Raw genomic sequence first — 26,053 nt, 5'->3', positions numbered from 1 at the left:
ACGCACAAACACGTAATGTAATAGAGCGTGTGTTTGGGCTGCTCAAGTCACGGTTCCGGTGTCTGGACACATCTGGTGGAGCCTTGCAGTACACACCAACTACATGTACCCAAATTGTCATGGTATGTGCTATGCTACATAATATGATCTTGCGAAAACAGCTGCAGCAGGACCAGCATAGGGCCGGGCCAAACAGCTCCCCACCATTGCCAAGGCCATCACAGGCAGAGCGTGACTCGGAGGAGGAACAACCTGAGCCTGCCCCAGTAGGCAGAAGGAGGCGTGCCCAGTATGCCCTGGCCTTGGCAAAGAGGCAAAGCATAGCACATACACTGGCTCAGTAGGAACCCTGGGAATGATACCCCTCTCTGACTCACTCATATAGTAACAGGGATGCCTAACATGGCACAACCTGCTCTCAAACATGTAACAGGGAAGTGTAATATGCGCATCCGACAGAGACAGCCCTGCAGCACCACCTGAGGCATGAATGCTATGTGTTAAGTAATGTAACACCATGTACTATATGGACACCTGAGGACCCTGACTAACATCCTACCATCACCAAGCATCATGCCACAACATGACAATGAGATGATCAAGTGCAACAATTGACTGAAGTATTGCAGTTAGTCAAAGGGGATCCAATGTGTGCCAGTCTGGGATGACATGCTGAGCATGACATGATGCGCCACCTGCTAGGACTGGCGTGCACCTATCAGTGCAGGCCGTATGGATACTGGCAAAGGCTGTTGTCACCCACAGTGTGCCCTGAACAGGTAAGGCTCAAAACACAAACCTATCTCCATAGGTATCAGAAGGGATAAGAATAAGATAAGGGATAAGTTGAAACAGCAAGATGCATGCAGTCTAAACTCACCCAGTATGGAGAATGTTGATATCTGCGCTGTAACAGAAAACTGAGGAAAGGCTCACAACAGCACCCTAACACTACCAGGTTACACCTCATACTGTGCTGTACAGCCTCAAAACTTGGAACAAGCTACAAAAGGAGGGTGACTAGCAAGAATTGTCAAGGATAACCACACCCCCATGTCAGTACCACAACAAAAAGCAGCATGGACTAGCCATGCTCAAGTAACAATGGCTAAAACTGCCCCCCAGTTTATAGCCTGCTACAGACTACTGTCCCAACACCAGGAACTGCATCCGGCCTATGCTGGAATACATGAATATATCAAGTCCTCCAAACCACATTATATTGGGTGACTGCAAATACCCAGACATAGACTGGGAGCATTATACTAGCTCCAACAGTGTAGGACAAAAGTTCATAGAATCCATAAACCAAAAGGCCCAGGAACAACGTACCACTCCCACAAGAGGGGTAAGCATACTGGATGTGATAATCAGCAACATGGGTACTGGCTGGCAAGATGAGAAGTGGATTGCTCACTGGTAAAACCAGGCCATAGAGTAATCACACTGGATATACAAATCCTGACCACAGTTCCTGGCCAGAAAACCACAGTGGAAAACATGTGTTAAGCAATATTTGCACTCCTCCAAACTGATGTGGAATCCATTAAAGGTCCCGTGCAGGTGCAAAATATGGGCCACACCTCAGAACCTGTAATACAGCCATTCCATGAACACTGCCAGGAATGCTTGGATTATGAAGTCCTAAATTAAAACAAGACACAATGCCATACACGCAGAAATCTGGCATGGTGGACACCAGCCATAACCAAACCATGCAAGAGAATGAGGAAGCTACTACATGATAGAGCAAACATAAACAATGAAGTAATCACTGATCAGTAGTATGGCAATAAAATCTGTCCACACATACAATCCACTAAGGCCAGCCACAACAAGTGGAATCTGTGAATCCTGAGGCAATGTTACACCTGCCCCAAGTACACAGACAATCCCAACTCCACCCAAGAAATACAAATATATGTGAGAGATGCAACCATCTATCCAAACTGGAGGCTGAGCTCCCTCAACTCAGTACTCCCAAAACAAGTCAGGAGGAGAAGGTAACCACACACACCACAAACACAGTCCCACATAGACCTATCACAACTGCAAACCAAACACATAAACACAGAAAAACATTCCCAGAGGCACAAATTACAAACACAGCACACCAACAGAGGCCTCTAAAGCAGACACCCAATCAAACAACCTCCAAACATAGCACATGCAACACATAGTACACAAAGCTGGTGTGCCAAACAGTCACAGGCCAGAAGGAGAAACAACATGCCTGATACAGTTGTAATAGGTGACTCCATAGTCAGACACACTGCTGTCCCGCACACCAGACTAAACAAGGGAAAGGGTACAGTAAGCTGCCTGTAGGCTGCCACAATATGCCACATAACAGAAGTATGTAGGTCACTCCAAAGCAAGTAGAAATATGATGCAGTCATAGTCCATGCTGGTGTGAATGACCTGAGATGTACCGCCCTAGACTACATGAAAAGAGACATAGATGAGCTATCTGATTATGTAGTCCAGGCCAGTATGACACTCACCGTTTGCAGCATCCTACCCTTACCAAGAATAATGCCACAGTACAAACACGGAATAATCAGTCATAGCAAGTGGCACAATTACTGGTGTCATTCCAAGGGGATCCAATGTCTGTCTGCTTGGGATGTCATGCTTGACAAGCCACGCAGCTGTTCTTGGGATGGCCTGCACCTGTTACCCCTGGGCATCTGAATATTGGATAAGGCCTTTGCCACCTCCATAGAGCCTTTTGTAGGCAAGGCTGAAAAGACTGATCCACCACCCTAGAAAACATAAGTGGGAAGAAACATAAGGGAAATGCTGACCAATGCCAGATGTGTACACCCCAATATGCATGCTCTCGAGGCCATCCCCAGTATGGAGAACATCGATGTCTGTGCAGTGACAGAAACCTGCTGCAAGCCTCCTGACAGCACATCAGCACTACCAGGTTATACTACGTATCATGTGTCATGGCCCCAAAACCTGGAACAAAACATAAAAGGAGGGTGAGTATCCATAGTCAGCACAGACACCCATATGTCCAGGTAACTGACAATGCACAAGGCATTGGAGTTCACCCATGTGCAACTAACTGTAGGCAAGACTGCTATACAGTCTGTAGCATGCTACAGACCTCACTCTCACACACAATAACCCCACCCAGCCATCCTGAAGACACTGGACAGTATGAATGTCCCACCAAATACCAAACAAGGTACCACAAATTACCACATAGGTGGTAAACCATTATGTATGGAAGGAGTAACCAGGGACCTAGGGACACAAGTGGACAGTAACCTGTTATGTGACACCCACATTGCCAATGTGGCTAGAAAGACTGTCTACATTTGACACCGTATCAGGAAAGGATTCACATCTACATCAACAGAGGTCATTGTGCCCCTATACTTTTCTCTAATCACACCCATAATCTAGTACAATGCCTCATATGGGATGTACCTTACCTGACACCTGCAGCAGTTAGAAAGACTTCAAAGGTACCTCACCAAGAGGATAAAGGGTCTCAAATATATGTCATATGCTGCCTGGCTGTAGACACCCCAGCTAAATGCAGTCACATACTGCCTACACAGAGGCATTGCATGCCTGTTGTAGGAGGCCATGCCCAACACAGGAGTAATGGACATGCTCCACCCCAGAAAACTCAAATCCATCGGAGCTGTGAGAGTGAGAGATGTCAACCTCAACAAATAATGAAATAGGATGTGCTGGTGGGACAGATACATAATCCAGAGGTTCCCCACACCCTGGACCAGAATCCCACTCCATGTTAGGCAGAGCCCCTCACTGACACTCTTCAACAGGAATCTTGCCAAGTGGATGGATGATTGTAGAGTTACACTGGGGTCTTCACTGTGTCATGTCCAGACAGAGGCACAGCAAAGCAAATCATAAATGGCCATAATATTCACATAGCAAGGGGTGGCAAAAGCCACACACACTCTGGCTAGGCTAACAAATGCCCTAGGGTGGATAGCCTAGTATGAACCTATGAACCTATGAAGATACAAATTGTACAGGACACTAAGGATAATCCCAAGGCTTTCACAACTGATGGTAGGAACCATGTTGGGAATTCACATATATGCCCTGAATCACACAAATATCACAAACACACACACATATTGCCAACATACATCCTGACAGGTGCAGTGCAACCCACCTCCCCCCCCCGAATGCAGAATATCTATCCCAGCAGACTGTTGGCCCCCTGACATTGCAGATGCTGAGGTAACAGCCAACATCTACAAAACAAAACACACAGCAGCAATGGTATGAGATGGTGTCCTGGGCTTAGTGCAACATGGACTCCAAGATGAATGGAATGCCAATCCACACTACTGCTCAATGTCAGCCTTACCACAGAATATGTACCCAAAGAGCAGTGTACAACAACAGTGGTCCTTCTCAACAAAGGTGTTGCCTGAATGGATACTGAAAACCACTACCCCAGAATCCTGAGAAGCTCGGTTTGCACAGCTATGGAAAGGATCAGCATGTACCACATACATAAAGATATTGGGGACCTACTGACACCGGACCCAACCCAGTGTGGCTTTCTCAAGTGCAGATCCTGCCCCTAAACATGTTTGACTCAATTGAAACAGTCATTAAGGTCATTGATGAGGGCAATGTGGTCCACACAGTGTAGCTGGACCTTGCAAAGGCTTCTATACAATACCCTACGTGTTCATTATAGATAGGCTCACCAGCTTAAATATAAACCCACATGTCAGTAGAGGGGTTGCAAACCAGACCAAGGACAGAACAGACATGGTCAGACATGCTGCAGCCATGTCAGACTACAAACCAGATATAACTGGCATCCCACAAGGCTTTGTCCTGGGATCTCCCTCGTCTGGTATATATGTCCCATAGGTACAGGCAAACATGGAAGGACTGTGTCCGAACATGTTTGCAGAGGACTACAAACTGCTCACCACATATGATCCACCAGTTGACACAAGCATCCCACAAAAGGGCCACATAGAAACAGACAGCTGGTGCCATAGCCATGTCGGCAAGCTAATTGCAGAAACGTGTATAGTCAACCCCCGTGGATATACAGTAAGTGCCCACCAATTACGACATAGGTGTTAACCCATTATGTAGTTAACATGTAATGAGAGACCTGGGGACACAAGGTGATAGATATCCTGCATTGGACAAACATGTGCTGTAGTGTTTACAGACACATACCATATGCCCACCTAATCATGAAGGCTGTCAGATCTAGATAAGGGGAGGTCATTGTGGCTCTGCAGTCATCCTTCATCAGCGGTACAATTGACTACAATAGCTCCTGTGGGATGTACCTCAGCAGACACCTCCATCAACCGTAAAGTCCCCAACAGTACCTCATCAGGAGTATCAAAGGGCTTGCACAGATGCCATGTGTTGCCTGTGTTGCTGGCATCAATAAACATGCTGCACCTTGTACAATCTGAATGGCAGTGAGCTATGCACATGAGAGACCTGAACCCCAGCACTGACTTACATAGGACAAGCTGTACTGCGTGATCCATAGCACAGAAGCCACCCCCACCCATGAGTGGACCCCCAGTACAGGCTACCCATAGAGTCACTTATCAATCTTCCTCAATAGGAATCCTGATGAGTGGATGGGAGATGGTAGATTTATCCTGGGTATCACTGTCATGTCACAGGTAGAAAGAGGCACAGTATACTAACCATGACATATGTCATGGTAAACTCCACTTACAATGTGTGTTGAAGGACAAACACACTCTCCAACTGGCATTAGACATGGACTAGGGCACATCGCTAGTGTTTGCAAATGTACACCTATGTTGTGGAATACACTACCAATGTTGGACAAGCCTGGTTTAAGTAGTTCATATCTGAACAGAATGCAACATGGTCAGATGTACACAACTTCCCCCTAACCAGGCTGTTGTGCCCACTATCGAAATGGAAAGCAGTGATAGCAGTAAAGCCCAGGATACTGTCAACCACAGTAAAAGTACTACCAGTACACTATACAGTACTACAATGTTAGGTCAGTGTGAAAGGATGTTGACAACTGTATGCAAAGGGTCCCATGCAAACACTGCAGGCACAGTATAATCCTGTTGTGTTCACACACAAAGCAGTTGTACAGTAACTACACAACATGACACACAACACACAACCATAAACGGGTGATATTTGTTGAAGTTCACACTCATCCACAAATGTGGTGGGCTGCAGAGTCCAACATATGGAATGCTCACACTGGGCATGCTCACACACTTTGATAAATGAGACATATGTCAGACAACATGCCATGGGAAGGCTGAACTGGGCATGCTCACACATTTAGGCCAAATCTCGGTTTAGCAGTTGGACACACATATCTGGTATTTTTATGTGTTATTCCAGGAACCAACCACATTACAGCAGTCTGCCCAGTGCACACAGTTAAATGACTACAGAGACATACATGATATAGTGGATCCCTCCCATATGCAAACATCTTCCACAGATGCACAAGTTGTTCATACAAACAGGGAATGCTATGGCAATAAAGATGTGCAAACAGTCTATCAGCAACAAATAATGTGCATTTGACAATTAAACATATGGGTGTAGAGGTCAACACTAGGCTGTTTGCCCTAGGGAATGACAGCTTAGCCAGAGTGTGCTTGGTGTCTGCCTCCCCACAGGATGCACATTCCCCTTTCTAAACACAGATGATGTCAGCACCCTATAAGTACAGCAGGAGAAAAGAAACTTCTCAGTAATGCGAATAGCGCGCTCTTCTAATGCATCCGTCTCAAGTGTCATAACATAGTTAGGTAGGGGTTTCAAATCCTGCAAATGCTCAGTGTGTCTGTGTGTGTTAGTGGGGTTGGTGTGTGTGTGTAAGTCTGTGGGAGAGAAATGTCCCTTTTGGCAACTAGGAAAACACACTGCAGGATGCACATTCCCTTTCTAAACACCGATGATGTCAGCACCCTATAAGTACAGCAGGAGAAAAGAAACCTCCCAGTAATGCGAATAGCGCACTCTGCTAATGCTTCCTTCTCAAGTGTCATAACATAGTTCAGTAGGGGTTTGAATCCTGCAAATGGCAAGTGTGTGTGTTTGTCTGAGGGGGGTTAGTGTGTGTGAGAGAAATGTCCCTTTTGGCAACTAGGTGAACAGACTACAGGATGCTCATTCCCCTTTCCAAACACTGATGATGTCAGCACTCTATAAGTATAGCTGGAGAAGGAAAAACTCCCAGTAATGCGAATAGCGAGCTCTGTCAATGTGTCTGTCTCAAGTGTCATAACAGTTAGGTAGTGGTTTGAATTCTGCAAAAGGCTATTGCGTGTGTTTGTCTGAGGGGGGTTAGTGTGTGTGTGAGGAAAATGTCCATTTTGGCAACTAGGTGAACAGACTACAGGATGCTCATTCCCCTTTCTAAACACTGATGATGTCAGCACTCTATAAGTATAGCAGGAGAAGGGAAAACTCTCAGTAATGCAAATAGCGCGCTCTGCTAATGCGGCCGTCTCAAGTGTCATAACATAGTCAGATAGGGGTTGAATCCTGCAATTGGCAAGTGTGTGTTTTTGGCTGAGGGGGGTTAGTGTGTGTGAGGACAATGTCCCTTTTGGCAACTAGGTGAACAGACTACAGGATGCACATTCCCCTTTCTAAACACTGTTCAGCAGAAGGCCATGGCTCTGGCACAAGTTGTCTGTTGCTATGATGCCCCTTTGGAAGATGCTTGTGTCAGCTGGAGAGTCAATTATGGTGGCCAGTTTGCAGTCATCTGCATAATTGGACAGCCACAGTCCGTCCGTGTTGGCCTGTACCTCCAATAAATATATACCAAACAAGAGAGGTCCCAGGACTGAGCCTTGTGGGACACAACTCGTAACTGGTGTGGGGTCTGGCATGGCTCCAGCAATGCTAACCATGTGGGTTTTGTCCTTGAGCCACTGTGCAATCCATCTAGTGACATAGGGGCTTATATTTAAGCTGGTGAGCTTCTCTAGAATGCCCAAGTGGGGTATTGTTGTGAAGGCTTTTGCAGGGTCCAGGTAGGCTGTGTGAACCACCTTCCCATCATCAATGGCCTTGGTGACTGTTTCAAAGAAATCAACCGGGTTAAACCTGGTAGTGCTGGTGTGCTCTCAGTAGCCCTGAACCAGGCATCTGTTACTGCACAGATATCGATGTTTTCCATGCCAAGGAGTGTTTTGGGTGCATGCATCTGGAGGTTTAGACTTCTGGCGTTGGGTAGCATTGCTCTTAGTATCTTATCCCTTGTGATACCTATGAAGGTGGGTTTGTCATTTGAGCTCTGCCTAACATAGGCACTATGGGGGTAGCAAGAGCCTTTGCCAATATCTGAAAGCCCAGGGGTGACAGGTGCAGGCCATCCCTAGCAAAGCAGGTAGTTCAACAGAAGATGAATGTGTGAAGGTGTAGTGCCTGTGATTAGTTAGCAGTAGCATATATGACTGCTCACGTGGACACATGCCAGGTAAGTCATATGCACTGTGTCACAGGCAATGTACATGTGAACAGGACAAACAGTGACATCCTGTCAAGTGGGACATGGACATACATATAGTAGGCTATGCAGATGGCACTAGGAGTCCACAGAAGCTCTATAACTATGCATTGCAGGTGTGATCAGTATTCCAGGGTAATTGCAAGCAAACATGCATGCAAACAAAGCTACAGTAAACAGGGCTGCATGTAGTCCATTGTACAACAAACAAGCTGTACCAGTTCCAGTAGGTAACACTGCAAATATGCAGGCACTATGCACATGTACATGGAAATACATGGGTCAGATGGCTAGGGTCCAGTCTCAGTGCACACAAGTGTACAGACCATGTACTTCCAGGATGTACAATAACTGGATAGAAACCCATGTGCTCATACCTGCAGTAATACACATGTCAAATAACAGACACTGAGCCTTCACTCAGTGGTTCCATACTTAGTAGGATGTATGCTCCCTGGCCTGCCACCACAGTATCCCTGACATATATGGGGACTCTCCCTCCTGTGACAGTTAGTTATGTGTGTTGGGGCTGTCTAGCATGGTATGAGATGTGAGCATGCAGTGCTAGGGTGCTCCTGTGTGTCCTGTACCAGTCGTGTAGTACTGCACACATATCAACATCCTCAAACATCTGCAATGCAGAGACTAGTGTGGGCAACATGCCACTTGCAATTTACATGTCCATCATTGTGTATTACTACATTCATTACCCTATCCCCTGTGCTACCTATGTATGTAGCCTTCTGATGACATCATTACCACCAGTATGCCAACATGTGCAGATGATACACTATGGTACTTACCATGGGTGTAGACAACAGGACATGACAATCACACACTTACTGCATCAGGCATGCTGTGATATACCCACAATGAATTCAGCACACAGTACTGTTAACAACATGATACTATTACTACACATCTATGTGGTCACCCTATGCATCAGCAACATGTTAACCTGTACCTGCACAGTTGTTACAGATTGCAGGAGGTGGCACAGTTTCATCATATGCACAGGGTGTGAACTTGGTATGCCTAAGTCAGCCACCGATACCAATTGACATGTATGTGTATGTCTGTTGGTGAGGGACAACAGTAGAAGGTGGGGCAATGTTGATGCAGTGTGTGCGTGCATGCGGTAGCCCTAGGTGTTTTCAATTCGCATGTGTGTATGGATGCACACAGTTCCACCTCATGGCTGCCATATACTGGTGTTTGTGGACAGCCACAGACTGTACCTGCCAGGTCATACAGATCAGTGTCTCTGGCCACGGACACGGTACCTGTGCCTTGCAGGGGTGCTACAGACCGTATCCAGTACCAACCCAGACTGGGTACTGTCATCAGAAGCAGGTGTTCATTGACTGGACACAGATCCCTGTCGGGCCTGGCCAGAGCCACGTGCACGTGGTCTCCTGGGGCGGTCTGATGACAGCACAGACCCAGCATTGCTGGGGATGCTGCTGGCACTACGGGGGTGGCCACGGCCCTGTTGTCGTCCGCGACGACTGCCAGCTGCTGCTGTTGCTGGCATACGGCCACGTCGACGCCTCAACCGCCCACCATCGCCCTGGCTCATGGACATGTAGTTGTGGAACCGGTCTAATATGTCCCCACAACGTCTGTCTATGACATCGGTGAAATCACGGATGGCAGCCGCAATGTCACGCATACTGTCAGTCATGGCTGTGCGACATGCTGTCAGCTCCCTCAGACCCTGTCTGGTGTACCATTCCATACGTGACTGTGCCTGCATGACAGTCCGAAACATAGCTGAGTTTGTAAGACCTCTGTGGGCACATCTGACAGGGGCAGTACGCCCATGGATGCTCCCACGAGAACCCCTGGACATCTGTCTGTGTGGTACCATCTCTGGGCCATGCCCATGGCTGCTGTGTGGGGAGGCATGTGCCACAGATACCACATTACCCTGGTCAATGCCCACTGTATGCTGTCCATCACCTAAGGACATTGGTGACAAAGGGTGTATTGGCAGGATAACTGTGCGCATTGATGGGGTCGACAGCTGTGTACTGTCAATCGGCTGACCAATGGTGGACCCTGGCATACCTTCCTGTGCCATTACACAGATGTCATCATTATCAGTACCCACGGCACCTGACTCAGGTTCCCTGCTACATGACACCAGAGCAGCAACAGAACCTGTGGGAGGGAAACAGGAAACACAGTTTACAATGTTTACACATTACCACCGATGCACACATGCACAGGTGCACACATGCACACATGCACACATGCACAGGTGCACACATGCACAGGTGCACACATGCACACATGCACAGGTGCACACATGCACAGGTGCACACATGCACACATGCACAGGTGCACACATGCACAGGTGCACAGGTGTACACATGCACACATGCACACATGCACAGGTGCACACATGCACACATGCACACATGCACACATGCACAGGTGCACACATGCACAGGTGCACACATGCACACATGCACACATGCACACATGCACCCATGCACACATGCACACATGCACACATGCACACATGCACACATGCACACATGCACACATGCACAGGTGCACACATGCACACATGCACACATGCACACATGCACAGGTGCACACATGCACAGGTGCACACATGCACACATGCACACATGCACACATGCACACATGCACATGTGCACAGGTGCACACATGCACACATGCACACAGTTTCACACAGTTGTACAGTACTCAGTATGCGTGATATCAACAGACACAGACACACCTACATGCATACAAAGAGCACTACTAAGTGAGCCAAATAGTACTATTACTATCAACACTATTACAGGAATTGTTAATACACACTCACCAGCATGGATAGGCTGCATTGCTGTTATACCAGAGGGTCCTGCAGACATGAAGAAACTAATGTCAGTGGGCACAACTGTGCCATTGTTACTGAGTATGATACAGGTCAGTAGTACAACAGTCGCCTTTCACAGGTCAGCAGCTAATATTGAGGATATCACACTTGCACATTAAATACTATGGTGACAGCTACAAACCAAGGACACACCTCACACATGCATTAACTACCAGTGTACACAACAGTCAACTATACATATGGCATATTACCTGCACGTTCACTGTCTTGCTGCTGTGTGGCTCCAGCCTCCATCATAATGCATGTCTGCTGCTGTTGTTGTTGCTGGCGGACTGGAGCCACAACACTCATGAGTAGTCCCTCCAGTCTGGTGAGTGGGGGATGTATAGCCACCCCACCACCTTTGGCGACCTGTTGCCTGTGGATATCCGATGCACGCTGACGGACATGTCTGATTAAATCACTGCAGTGATGTCGTACCTGCTCATATGTTCTATTATGCGTGCCTATGTCATTTACCCGACAGACAAGGTCTTGCCACAGTGCAGCCCTCTCCTGCTGATTCTGGCTGGTGCGGGAAAAGAGTATTGCATAATCCCGCATCAGGCTCTGGTGTATCTCCTCATCCTCAGCTGTGGAGTAGGTGGGATTCCGCGGATGGGCCATGTACCTGAGAAAGAAAATAACCTGGTATCAGCAATATATGTCAGCAGAATTTGGCACACATGCTACACATGCTACTCGACTGTTATGATACAACATATCTCACATATGTAGCATCTGTCTGTCTATTGGTGGATACACATGTAGATGGCCAGGTATCAGTGCTCAGCCAGCAACTGTGCAACAGTACCTGGCAGACTCCATATGACATACTACCAAACCCCAGCAGTCAGAACACTGATTCAGGTCAAGAGCACCTCCTCACTCTGGGGGTTTGTATCTAGGTACTGTATGGCCTACATCGTCAACTACTGTGAGCTGACCACACACTGATTGCCCTGGATATACATATCCCACCTCCACCACCAGCACAAACGACTATAGTGCATAACATTACAGATACAAACTTCACACTTTGTAACAGTGATATGGTATCCTTTCAGCCCACTGGGCCAGTGGCAGATACAACCCACAATGCTGACCCCTACACAATTGCTTTCTACAGACATCTCCGAGAATGCATGGATCATGCAATCCCATATATGACCAAGACACTCTCCACAAAGGGACAGCATCCTGTCTGGTGGACCCCAGCCATAGACAGATTGTATTACAGAAGATGGAAGCTACTGCAAGACAGAGCATAATTCACTAAAGGGAGGGCATGTCTGAGCAGCGCTGGTAAGGATCTATTTTCCATCATACAAAATACATGGGCAACTTTGAGAGGGAAATCAAGAGTGACACTACAGATAACCAGAAGGCCTTCTTCAGTTATGTTAGCAACCTTATCAGGAGCCATCCTCTATGCCCATAGGTAGTACACAACAACAAATATTTCACTGACACCACAGATATCGACAACATTGTGGCAGACAGGTTCAGTGCAGGTGTCACCCCGCCCTCTCCCCCGAAATTAGGCATAGTTATCCCAGCTGACTGTAACCTCCCTGTCATCACAGATGTCCAGGTGAGAGACACCCGCAGGACAGCAGAATACACAACATGGATGGGACCTGATGGTATCCCCAGTTGCATGCTACATAAACTCTGACAGGAGCTAAACACACATATAGAAGTGCTATGTAACACTAGCCTGACTACAGGATATGTACCTGTACACTGGCGCACAGCAGCAGTGGTTCCACTCCACGAAGGAGACACCTCAACATACCAATACAATACAACACAATACATTACATTACAATACAATACTATACAATATGCTATTGCCCCTGGGTCTACAGCAGCATACTGTTCTGCTACTCTGACCATTGCGACACATGTGGTGTGATGGTACCTGCTGTTGTCACACAGTTACACAGGGTGACTCATATGGCATATTACCTATCTGACTAACATTCAGCAGGGGTATGTGTGACATGTACTCATGGGGAGTCTTGCTTCTTAACACTGTGTGGTTTATTGCAGGGTATGTCTTATCTGTGGGTAGGAACTCTTACCTCCACATGTGCACTCTATAGCAGTGGCACGGACGACACACAGCAGACATTTTGGTTGTGGATGGTGTGAGGTGTTACTATGGTTGTTGGACATCTGTCATGGGTGTGACTTCCATATGTAAATCCGGGAGTGGTAACCTCTATGTGGGTAGCATATGTGTACTCTGTGGTGTTGTCAGTAACTGTGCATTGGTAATGTGTTTGAGTGCATTGTCACAGTGTTGTACATGTCACTGTGTCCTTCTCCATATCTGTAGCTGTCATGTGAGGTCCATACCATGGCATCCATTATGTGGTGTGGAGGGGTACACCGACCTACATGTCCATAGCCGACTCACCATGTCCGCTGACACATGCCATGTGCAGGTATTCCAGGGATAGTGTGCCACTGTGAATATCATTGGGGCCACTATTGTACACATTTATTGCCCTGTTCACCCCTGACACATGCAGTGGTGCGCAGCCAATCACATATCTGGTGGTTACTGGTGTAGGTGATCTGGAATGTGGTATGGTACTCCGGATTTGACACTGGTGTTCACTCCATGCCTTTGTCACCAGGCACCTGTTGCAATACATCTGTACACATGTGCCTCACTCAGAATTTATATACATCTCTCTCTCTCTCTCTATATATATATATATATATATATATATATGTATATAGATATATCTATATGTATATATATATATATATATATATATATATATATATATATATATATATATATATATATGTCCATATACATATACACATATATATATATTGATGTACATATATTTCTATAGATGTGGAGGGGGGGCACAGAGGGGGTGTGAGTGCCAGAGGGGGTGGGACAGGCTGTGTTGCAGGTCGTCATATACAGTCATACCTGTAGGTAGTTAGATCAGTCTGTCTATGTATATGTATCTACATATATCTATATCTGTATGTGTGCATTACATGGATATGTTTGTACAATATTCTATCTACATCTGTCTATGTATTCCTACATCTCTCTCTCTATGTATGTATACATATATGCATATTATATATATATATATATATATATATATATATATATATATAGATAGATAGATATATATACACATACATATGTTGACATACATACGTATCCATATGTTAGACAGGTATATCAACATATTTGTCTACCATACTGTATACACACACTAACATACTGCTAAACATACATAACTGTGTAACCTACTTTGTACATGGCACTACAACCTACAATCAAACTACATTGATATGTGCACATAGATGCTCTCACATACAAATGTATGTACAGCCTTCACTGATAGTTGCTGTATGTCCCCTGCCCTTTACACATCTTCATATACATATGGATACAGACCAATGACACATATGGAGGATTCACAGTATGTAGACCTTTATAGTATTACTTTACATTACCTGTGTTTGTCACAGCTGCTTGTGTTGCTGTCTGGTTCTCTGTCCTGCTGCTCCACTTCCCAGTTGTCAGCTTTCAGGTAGCTGTTGCTGAACAATTTGTTTCTGTCTGCTTAATTGCAGTTTTCTCTGTCTCTGTCTCTGTCTCTCTCTCTCTCTCTCTCTGTCTGTCTCTCACGTCCTTCTCAGGGTGCAATGAAAGTATTGCATGCGTGGACATGGAGTACAGCATACTTTTGTAGGTATCTGCATATGCCCATGTGATGGCCTCTGCACCAATTGTTAGCCAGCATTTGCTAATTGCATGCAGCCAGTTGTGTACTGATTGCAGTTCTCACTGTGATTTCAGAACAGTGCTATAAAAAGGTATGTGAGATAGGCATAGCCCTTTCAGATTTTAAGGGCAGAGACCATGCTGTTATGCTGTGGACAATGTTCTGTGAGTGTAAAGGTTGGTATCTCTCTCATATTTCCAGGTGTGTTGTAGATTAACATTCCTCCATTCATTTCTCCAGTTTCCTGTACTAACTGTGTATGTACACTGACACCTACAACTATTACTACTGTTAATGTGTGTGTGTGTGTGTGTGTGTGTGTGTGTGTGTGTGTGTGTGTGTGTGTGTGTGTGTGTGTGTGTGTGTGTGCTTTCCTTTCACTTTTGCTTGCACTCTGTTGCTAAGGCTTCAATAGTTGCCCTTTACAGTCACTACTTGTATGCCTGCTAGGTGTCTTGACTGTAGTGTGCTGCTGTAGCTTTCCTATTTTCCATGTACATTCACACCTTGGAATGCTTGCTATATCTGATAGGGTGTTACAGCATGCAGTGTGGTCTGGCCATGGTGTGGGCCTTGACATCTATTAGGGTATTTGAGTATGCTGCTGAGCAGGCCCCAGAGACTTCCAGGTTCATCTGTTATGTGCCTCATGGAATGGTACATATCAGTGGGGTACACCCATTAAAATGTCTGGTATGCTGCAGTTGTGACTGTGGGTTAGCATTAGGATATGTATTACTACACTTTTTCTGCCATGCAAGTTGTGAATACTTTCCGGACTCCATAGTTACCATTGCATGTGTTACACCTTTCTGCCTACTGTTTGTACATTTCACATGGGGTCTGTGGGGCATCCCTGTAAGTCATTCACTGTTGCTATGTCTAGGCTCTTAACTATTCAAATATGGTGGTGTCGGACCCGTCATGTGTACAGATATTTGCAGGTTGTCCACATTTCTGCCTCATATTTTGGTCAATATCTCATGCACACCTTTTTCTGGCGAGTCACTCTGGGCTCAAGTCAGAATATGGTGACAAACATTCAAGTTCCAGACTGCATACCCTTCCAAACATCCCACAAAGTGCAGACCCTGTTACTTTCTGAACTGTCTGCGTTTGTTGTAACATTATTTGTAATGTGTCCCTGGTTTTGGGCCTTTGCTCCACATATTTTATTACTTGGTCCAGATATGTTCCTGTAAGAGGTTGTGGGGTATGGGCAGTGCTTATCCTGCTGTGAGTATGTGTGTGTCTTGCAAGGTGCTATAGTGACATTATTACCTACTAGCTTCCAACTAGCATGGCTGTTTCTGTTCACACACTACTATTATGGAAATCCACTAGTTTTGATAGTAATTCTAAATGTCATGCTTTGTGTACTACACATCTATATTCCCTTTACATTCATTCCTACTATTACATGATATATTTACTTTAGCACAATGTTCTTGTATAAGAGTCATGGCTTAGTGGTAAGTCATGCAGACTACAGTTGCCAAGGTCCTGGGTTCGGGACTCACAGTGGGATTTTATTTTGCTTTTGAACTGAGTACAGGACCTGTCAATCAAAGTGACTAAGGCACTTTTAAGCAGTTGTAACCGGTTTGCGCTGGTTTGCGGAGCTCACGATGCGCACTGGCGGTTAGCTCCACGCAAACAAGCGCACACCGATTACAACCACTTAAACATGCTTACTCTTGCACACCGCTATTTTCTTTGAAAGAAAAGAAAAATGGGGAGACAGGAAAGTGGTGAAAAACGGGTCACAAAGAGGGTAAGACAGTAGGGAAACAAGCTTGGGATGTGCAGGAGGGATGTAGGTAAGGCCTATAGCTGCCCATTTCTTCATCAGCAACAGCTGTGCATATGTATGTAATTTGGTGTGACATTTGAAACCTTCCACCCCTGAGAAAGGTGTCAGGACAACAATAATACTTGTTGTACAGCCAATTGGAATTGATAGGTTCCATGTCCAGTAGACATGTGTGCGGAATGGGCAGCTATGTATGGGGCGTAATTTTTTTGTGGGTACAGAGTGCCCTTTTTTTTTTTTTCAGGTGAGAGTGGTATGTCAGGTGAAGGTAGTCTGTACAGCTGGGGAAGTAGGTTGGGTAGGTAAACAGACAAGACAAACAAGACGCATACAGGGGCGGTGTATGACACATGTGGGGGGTTACACAATTGATGGGGGCAGAGGTTTGGATATCCAGAGCCCATGAGCCCACAGATGGCAACAGTGGAACTGATATCCCCACCCATAGGCAGTTGCCACTGTTCCTTCACTGCCCAGGATGGGGCTGTGCTGGGGGCTGTGTAGGCGGGGCAACAGGCATGCCCGTTAGTTGCGCCACCCGTGCCTCGAGCTGGCATAGGGGCTCAAGGACAGAGTCCCGAATCTCCCTACGCACCACAGTCCGGACGCTATGGAGGGTGAGTGGTGGATCTCCTCCGGCCACACTTGCAGAGGGGGGGCGAGCCCCATCCCCTGCAGCGCTTCCACCCACAGGTGGCACAGGGCCACCGGAGGAGGGTCCGGACTCGGCACTAGTGCCAGGTGCACTCGCCAGCTGAGGTGGGAGAGGTGGGTCCGCTGGAACCCGCCTTCCCTGTCGTACTATGTTTTGCATTATGTCATGACAGTTTGGGTTAGTGACATATAATACCATTCACAATTAGTTGTAACAGCATGCATTAGTATTCCCATTAACCAAACACCCAGATATTCACACCATTGAACAGCGTGCATAACACATGCATAATTTGAACAGAAATACACAGTCCAACAACATGCAGGGTTAATTGATCGCAACAGGCCATCAGGTGTGGATGTATGAACAGGGCAGATGCATCAACAGACATGCAAATATATATGACCCAACAGGACAAACGTCCAGAGGTGTTAATTGTGATTGCACATACCATTTTCACGTGGAATGGGTTATATGTAGTTATAGGGTGGGGTGAAAAAAGTAATATTAACACCTTCGAATAACAATACATATGCTGTACATTTCTAATAGCTACAGTTATATACACACTGCTGTTCTAACTACAGTTTCCTATATGATAACTATTTCAACTTGGTGATAGGACTGTTAATGCAACATCAATATACATTTTATGGTTCTTCATACACATTCATATCTAGCTTTGTTCAGCTACATCAGGGCTACATTTGCTTTATATAGCTGTAGACAAGTGTGGATGTTTGGTATATCAGACAAACATCCTATCTGCATATTGCAGACTGAGAGCAACATATCCTGATTTTGGGATACACATTCCAGATGCAGCAACACTTTGAACAGATTTTGCTGTTTGGTTTTGAATCTCACATGCATTTCATTCTGTCTTGACTGCAGTATACTTTATTCAGGGGTTATTACTACTGTATTGCTGGATTCATGGCACTTTCTCACACTCTCTCACTTGCTTTCATTTTACTATTCAGGATGGTACTTCTAGGCTTTATTAACATGTTTTAACAGTAGTTATTACAATCCTTTCCAGCAGTCTCACTTCTGTCATGTTTCAGTATTTCCACAGGGATATATTTCACACATGTGATTTCATCATCTTCTGCAGCTATACTTTTCAGCCTGCTGCAGGTTGTGTACTATTTTCTTACAGGCAGGGCATTTTTATTTCAGAATATATGTCGGACAGTTTCATGTTTAGGTTAAACTTACAGGCTGAAAACTCTTGTAATCAAGCAATACTTGCATACACTTTCACACTGTTACTTGCAGATTGTATTCCTTACTGACTACACTGCACTCTTTTGCTGACTGTCATACTTTTATATTTCTTTACAGTTACTGGTAGTGGATTACTGACCTGCCTGGTGGCGCAACCGCACCAGCCTATCGCCATAGGCTCTGCGGTTCGCAGAATGGACACCTGCAGCTGTAATATAAATTAAGTAATATTGGAATACACATCTCCATAATATCAGCTAGTTTAATTTTTTACATTCATAATTAAATGTTACTTACTCAGTAGTGGGGCGTTGGGTGTTTGCCGGGCCTCCTGGATCCAAAGGTTCAGTTGGTCCTGCTTGCGTCTCTTCAGGTCCGCATAGTGGTGACGGACCTGCTCACCAGTCCTTGAAATCCCTGTGGCACTGGTGAGATCATGAGCCAACCGGTCCCACGCCTCAGCCCTGTATGCTCCCCAGAGGACCTGGCCCTGCATGAGTTGGGCCTCATGATTGTGGACTAGGAGCCAGGCCATGTACCTGGACTCCTCAACACCCCACCTCTGTGCTCGAAAGTGACTACCCTCTCCTACTCCTGACATTCTGCCTGCAGGTCTGTTCTACAATCGTTTATGCTGTGTATTCCCGCCTATGGGGCTCATATAGTCCGTTTTTCCCGCATATATCTGTGATTGGCCATTTTGGAATTGTATCAACTTCAGTAAACCTGCATTGTCATGCTGTAGTTTGTATTCATTCCTATATATTAGCTATTATTGCATTTACAGGTACTGCTGTCGTGGCTTAGTGGTTCTGTACCTTGACTGTGGTGTATAGTATCCTGGGTTCGAACCTGGCCACTGCTTTTTATTTTTCATGACTGTCTAGACATGCTGACGGGTGTGTCTGTGTAAAGGCAGTTTTGATACGGCTTGCTCAACGTTGCCCGTTGGTTAGCTTGTTTGCACGGTGCGCATCTCCGCGCAAACGGGGTACGCTGGTTTAAGCCTCATTTGGCTATCGGCACGCATATTATGCTCAGCTCAGCTAGGGGCACATAGATTCAGCATGTTAAACCACTGCTCAGCTACGGGCACTCATTTTGCACCAGTTAAACCACTGCTCATCTACGGGCACATGCACTCACTCTGTTAATCTGTAGCTCAGCTATGAGCACATCTGGCATTTTTTCTTCTTTTTTTACCTCACATGTCTTCAATATAAATGGGCTATTTCATTACATTTTACATGAATTGTGGTTTTATGTGTACATATTTGTCAGGGACTTGTTTCCTGCTTATTTTGCAAAAAAAAAAAAAAAAATTGGTGTTGTGGGGGCTCGAACCATGAATGCCTGCTCTTCAGCCAACATCTCTACTGCTATGCTATTGCTTCCTGGCTTATTTTGCATATTTAGTTCTTATATGCTTTCCCACTGACTGCTAACTGTAGCTGTGCTACGGGCACACCCGCGCAAACGAGCGCACTCACGGTTAAACATCTTTACAATTTAAAAAAAAATATAACATGTTCATTTATATATCTTTTATGTTTATAGTCTGTGGGGGCATGTGTTGTGTTGTGTTTATTCACATTTCCATGGACTCTGTTGTGGGTGTTTACTTTGGGCACTTTTACACTTCTGGGGGCGTGTCCGCTTGCAGGGCTCGGCCTACGGACATGCCCCCTACTGTCTTACACGGACCGTGTTAGACTTAGGTGTGATTCAGCATGCTCTCATGAATATGCAAAGCATGCTGACATCACTCCGTTTAACTGCAGCCTCCGTGTAAGAGTTATAACTCTTACACGGAGGCTTCGTGAATCCTGGGGATAATCTTTTTTTACCTCTTAAGTTACAATTAAAATCACCTACCACAATTATCTCATTATTTAAAGCAACATATTGAACTAGATTTTTAAGTATACCTTCTCTATCTCATTTTGTCACATAAGCATAAATTGCAACAATCCTCAGAACTTCATCATTCCACCTTATGTCAACAATAATAATTTGACCCAGTATAACTAAGACAGTATCCAAAACGTTTATCATACCCTTGTACAAAATAACTATCCCTGAACAAGTCTCTTTCCCTAAATTACAGATCACATTGCCTCCCCACCATATTTCAGTTTGATATCTTTCTTCTTTGGTTAAGAATCGAGAATCCTCCATAATAATAATGCCACTATCCTGTTGTTTACACCACTCAATAATACTTATCCTTCTTCTCAAAATTTTTTTAAACTATTATCATTTATTGCCAAAATTTTACAAGCAGCAATATTTTTTTAATATATGTTATCCTTTCCTTTTTTTTCTTTACTATGACCTTCTATAATTTTTCTTTTTTCTTTCCCATACTCTTTTTTCCAATATAACTTCATTTTTGTTTAACTTTATAATATGTTATGTTTTCCTTATCACTAACATCTGAACCTTCTTCTTCTAGTACTGCATTTTCTTCATTATTAGTTTCTCGTGTCTCTTGCTCATTTTCATGAACATCTATCTGTATTAAATCTATTTTTGTATCAATAACTTGCAATTCAACTTTTAGGTGTTTATTGACTTGCTTCTGTTTGATCTTTGTATTTGTATTTTCATACTGTTATCTTTGCACATTCCATAGCTAAATGCCCTGTCTTTTTACATTTATAACATTTTAGCTCACACTTTTTCATATCATGCCCTGTCTCTCCACATACGTTCATTGGTTCATATAGACTATTGGCCCTAGGACCTATATAAGCCTAGCCAAACAGTACCCTTGCTTTCACCACCCAAGAAAATTATTTTCCTGTGCCCCTGTCAAGCAGAGCCACAGAAGTGATCCCCGGGGTGAATTTCCTATCTCCTATCCAATCATCAAGATTTTTCTTGAAGAGTGCTAATGAGGAGCTTTGTTTGATATAGATAGGTAGTTTGTTCCAGAGTATGGGAAGTTGCTGGGACAGGAATCTATCCCTCCAGCATGTTCTGTTTATTGTGGTGACAAGGTTTAGGTCCCTAGAGTGTGTAGCTTGGAGGGATTGAGATTTCTTTAAGTGGAGCATGTCCAACAGCTCTGGCTGATGTAATATAACATTTTCTCTTTTCACAGATGTCAATCAAGTGATCAGTTTTACCACAAAGAAAATAAGTATTTGGTTGACGTAAATAACTTACCATACCTTTATTTCAATCCGCATTTGTAGTACTAGGAATGTGCACAATTTTTCATTCTCTACATTCAAAATCACATGACAATCTTGTGCCCAGTCCATAAACCTTTTGTATCATATACTTTCAAAGTTTCTCATATATCTTGCATCTCTTTAACAGTGTCTTTTTAAAGTCTCTTTTTATACTTATTTTCTGAGTTCTATATAAATCTTTTTTTCTTGTTTCTCTGGAAAAAAAGTCTTTAAAACATACTGATACCAAGGAAAACAGTCTTCATTTTTTTATATTCCCTATGAATTTCTCTATCAGTTGTCCAGATTCAAAAATAATGCTGCAGTAAGTTTATTTTTTAGATGTATAAAAGCTCTTCTCTCATTTGTTTTTAGATTCAAGAGGTACAATCATTTTATTCCATGCCTTGTATCTATCCAGTTCAGAATCCCCTTTTTTCTATTCATTTTTTTTTCTTAATTATAAAATCTTTCTTCTCTTGTTTTTCTGTCTGCACTCTTGCCTTCATCATTTCTGCATATGACTTGTTCACTGTATTCTCTGCTTTCTGACCATCCTGTAACTGTATTCTATCCATAATTTCACCCCAGGAAATATCTGTACCACTGTCTAGCTCTAGTACAGCTGCCAAATGGTTAGTATCTCTCAACCTTCCCAAGTGGAGGGTTATAACAACACATGTTTGCGCTGGATCCTCCTCACTGAAGAGGTTCTGCTGGAAAAATCCTCAGAATCCATCACAGGTGTAGCCTTCATTTTATATTCCATCACTGAATGAAACTCCTATGAAAGCTTGACTGCCTTCACATCATCACTACTTGGAGAACTGTCTTTTAAAGGCATGACCTCCTTTCACTCATCGTTATGATTTTCAGATATTTTAATCTCCTTCCTTTTCTCTTTATCACCTTCTAAACTGAAAGATTCACTTCTTGCATGTGAATCTAGATTTTCTCCATTAAACAACTCTATGTATGCTCCTGGTATCTCAAAGCCACCTCCACACCCAGACCAGAAACTAGAAGTATTACAGGGAATAGCATCCCAGTACTCACCAAAATGATTAGGGGACATTCCCTGATGTCCTGGCCAAAATTTCCCCTAGTAGTATGAATACCACCTCAGGTCTTTCCTGAAAAGAAGCTATTCGTCTAGCTGGACTAACCTGATCAACAATGGATAAATAAATATAAATAACTGATCTCACAATGTAATGAATTATGCCATCCAATCACAATTCAAAAGATCATTTTCGTAGGGGAATTAACTCATCTCCCCAAGCTCACCATATGAAAGATCTGTCTCTTCTCTCCTTTAGTTAAATATACTCCTAATAACACTACATGCAAAAGATACATGATAGTATTCTTAACACCATGCTCAAAACTAAGAAATCTGAATGCTTTCCATTTCTAACATCTGGAAGTTTAAACATTTTCCTTCAATCTCTAGACATTCAATTTCCACATATTAGGTTTTGTACAGATTATCTTCTCTTATTGTTTTCCTTGATGTTTGGATTTTCTAGTGTCGTATAAGATTTTACCCAAACATTTCTCATGCTTAAGTTTTGCAGACCAATCACGCAAACTGGACATCCATCTGTAGACCATAAGCTTCTTCTCCCATGGTACCATACCCATAGCTACAACCTAGATTGTTTTGGACCAGTCCAAGAATTTCTCTATTCTTAAAATCCCTTACATTAAAATAATCCTACTTACAGGGATTCCTATTGCAGTCAACCCTGTTATATATTACACCTAAGTGCTTCTATAATGCCTTAGCTGCACTGCATTCACACAATGGACCCAATTCCAAAAGACTTTGCTCTCAATATAAATGGCCACTTACTGTAACAGCAGGTGTTTTGGAATCTAGACCCTGGTGTAAGCTCATTTATAGATAGGCCTTACACTGACGTAAGTCACTTACACAGAGAGTAGGTCTTTAGGAATCAGATCAGACTTACAGTGACAACAGCTCATTTGGAATCTAGCCCAGTATGTATGTTTTAACCACTAACTACAAACCCCCATCTTCAGCAGGTGGAATCTTGCTTCCATCATCCTTCATAAAGCTCTTGTGTGATGATAAACCACCTATCCAGGAGGCACAGGTCATAAACAGAACCAACCTTTTTGAGAGGAACACTATCAGATGCACCTGCTTTCATACAATATCTGCATTCTTCCCCTTCTGTTCTTTAATTGGGGAATATGATACCCTGCAGAAACATTTAAAATTGACATACCCATACTCATTCAACAAGCTTCCTATGAGTCTGTACTCCTTCCCATCTTTCTAAAGTACTTCATTTTGGCAGTTACTACTGGCAACAAAAAAGTTTTGATTTAAATCAATAATTGCCCAACCATCAACCCAAGGGATATTATATTGATTCTTTACCTGTTTGGAACTCTTTATATCTACTTTGAATTCCTTCTCAAAGAGACTATTAGATTTAAAATACCCCAGACATTGAACTTCTATAGCCAGGTTTTCCCTTCTCTGCTAATATTGTTCTTTTTATCTTCTGTATACCGAAGTGGCCTACCTAATAAAGTTGATATGAAAAATACTTTCAGCTTTACTCATCTAATCAACATCAGTGGCTTCATGTGTTACACACTCACTTGTGATGTTGCAGCATCAAAAGACTGTGAGTTCTGTTCCCATATCAGGTGGTTGGATTAATTCTCGAGTAATAACACTGCAGTACAGCAAAAGGGAGGTGCTGCTGTACTGAGTGTGCTGTTTTTTGGACAGGCACTGTAGTGCATCAAAAGTCAAGTTCTGCACTCCTGAGTGTGCCATTCTTTGGATGAGATACTAACATTGCAGTGCGTCAAAAGTAAAGTCCTGCACTCCTGAGTGTGCTGTTCTTTGGATGAGATAGTAACACTGCAGTACATCAAAAGTAAAGTTCTGCACTCCTGAGTGGGCCATTCTTTGAAAGTCCCATCTGTCAGAGCTAGTTCTAGCTTAAGTGAGTCTAAATCAAGATTCTGCAACACTTATGAAAATAGTAGTGGTGCTTTATTTACATTATTTATTTACAATCTCGTATTTACAAATTAAAAAGTATATATATATATATATATATATATATATATATATATTTTTTTTTTTTACTAAAAAAGGAATATTTTCAAAGAAAAAGGAATTCTCTTAACCCCCATCCTTTACTCCAACACCAGTTTCCCATTTTTTTACATAAAACGTCTTTGCATTTCAGTTTTCACATATGACATGCATATGAAAAATAATGATGGCTATCATATCAAATTTTTCTTTTGCTTATATTTCATATTCTCCACTCAGTGTCATATATAAAATAACTTCATCAATTCCTTCCTTTTGCCATAATTTTCTTATGGTACAGGACAGCGTTTTTCAAACGTACAGTATAAAATGTTCTATTGTTTCTGATAAATTAGACATAGAACTCCTCTCTTCCTGCAGTTTATATATAATTGTCAACACCATTATGAGTAATTTATTTAACAATGTCTTCCATAAGAAATCTTTCCTTCCTTCCTTTTAATGTGTTTTAATGTTTTCCTTATAAGTTTATCTGCGGATCAATTCAATACTACTTAACTATGATTTCATTATACCATTGATTTCTTACCTTTTGGCACATCCAAAAATCTGCACACTTTACTGACAAACATTTTCATAAAAACTCTTTCTTTGATATCTTAATACTTTCATGACTCAATATATTTACAGCGATACTAAATACGCTATAAAGTTAATTAACCCCAACCCATGTCTGTCCTTTTCATTAAATAAATGCCTCTTAAATTAGGTTTATGTTGTACCCCAATATGTTGTTTGTCTTTTCGGCTTTTCCCAGTTAGGGGTCGCAACAGTTGAAGTCCGGTCCGCTAATGGTTGGCAGTCGATTTTTTTATGGTGCCGAGTTGCCAGCCCGATGCCCAACCTTCAGCGAAGGCCCACCCATTCACGCATTTCTTTTGGAGGCCAC

This window comes from Protopterus annectens, chromosome 17.part0, assembly GCF_019279795.1.
Source record: "Protopterus annectens isolate FY-2018-M chromosome 17.part0, PAN1.0, whole genome shotgun sequence".
NCBI lineage: Eukaryota > Metazoa > Chordata > Ceratodontiformes > Protopteridae > Protopterus > Protopterus annectens.
This window is presented reverse-complemented; position numbering follows the sequence as displayed.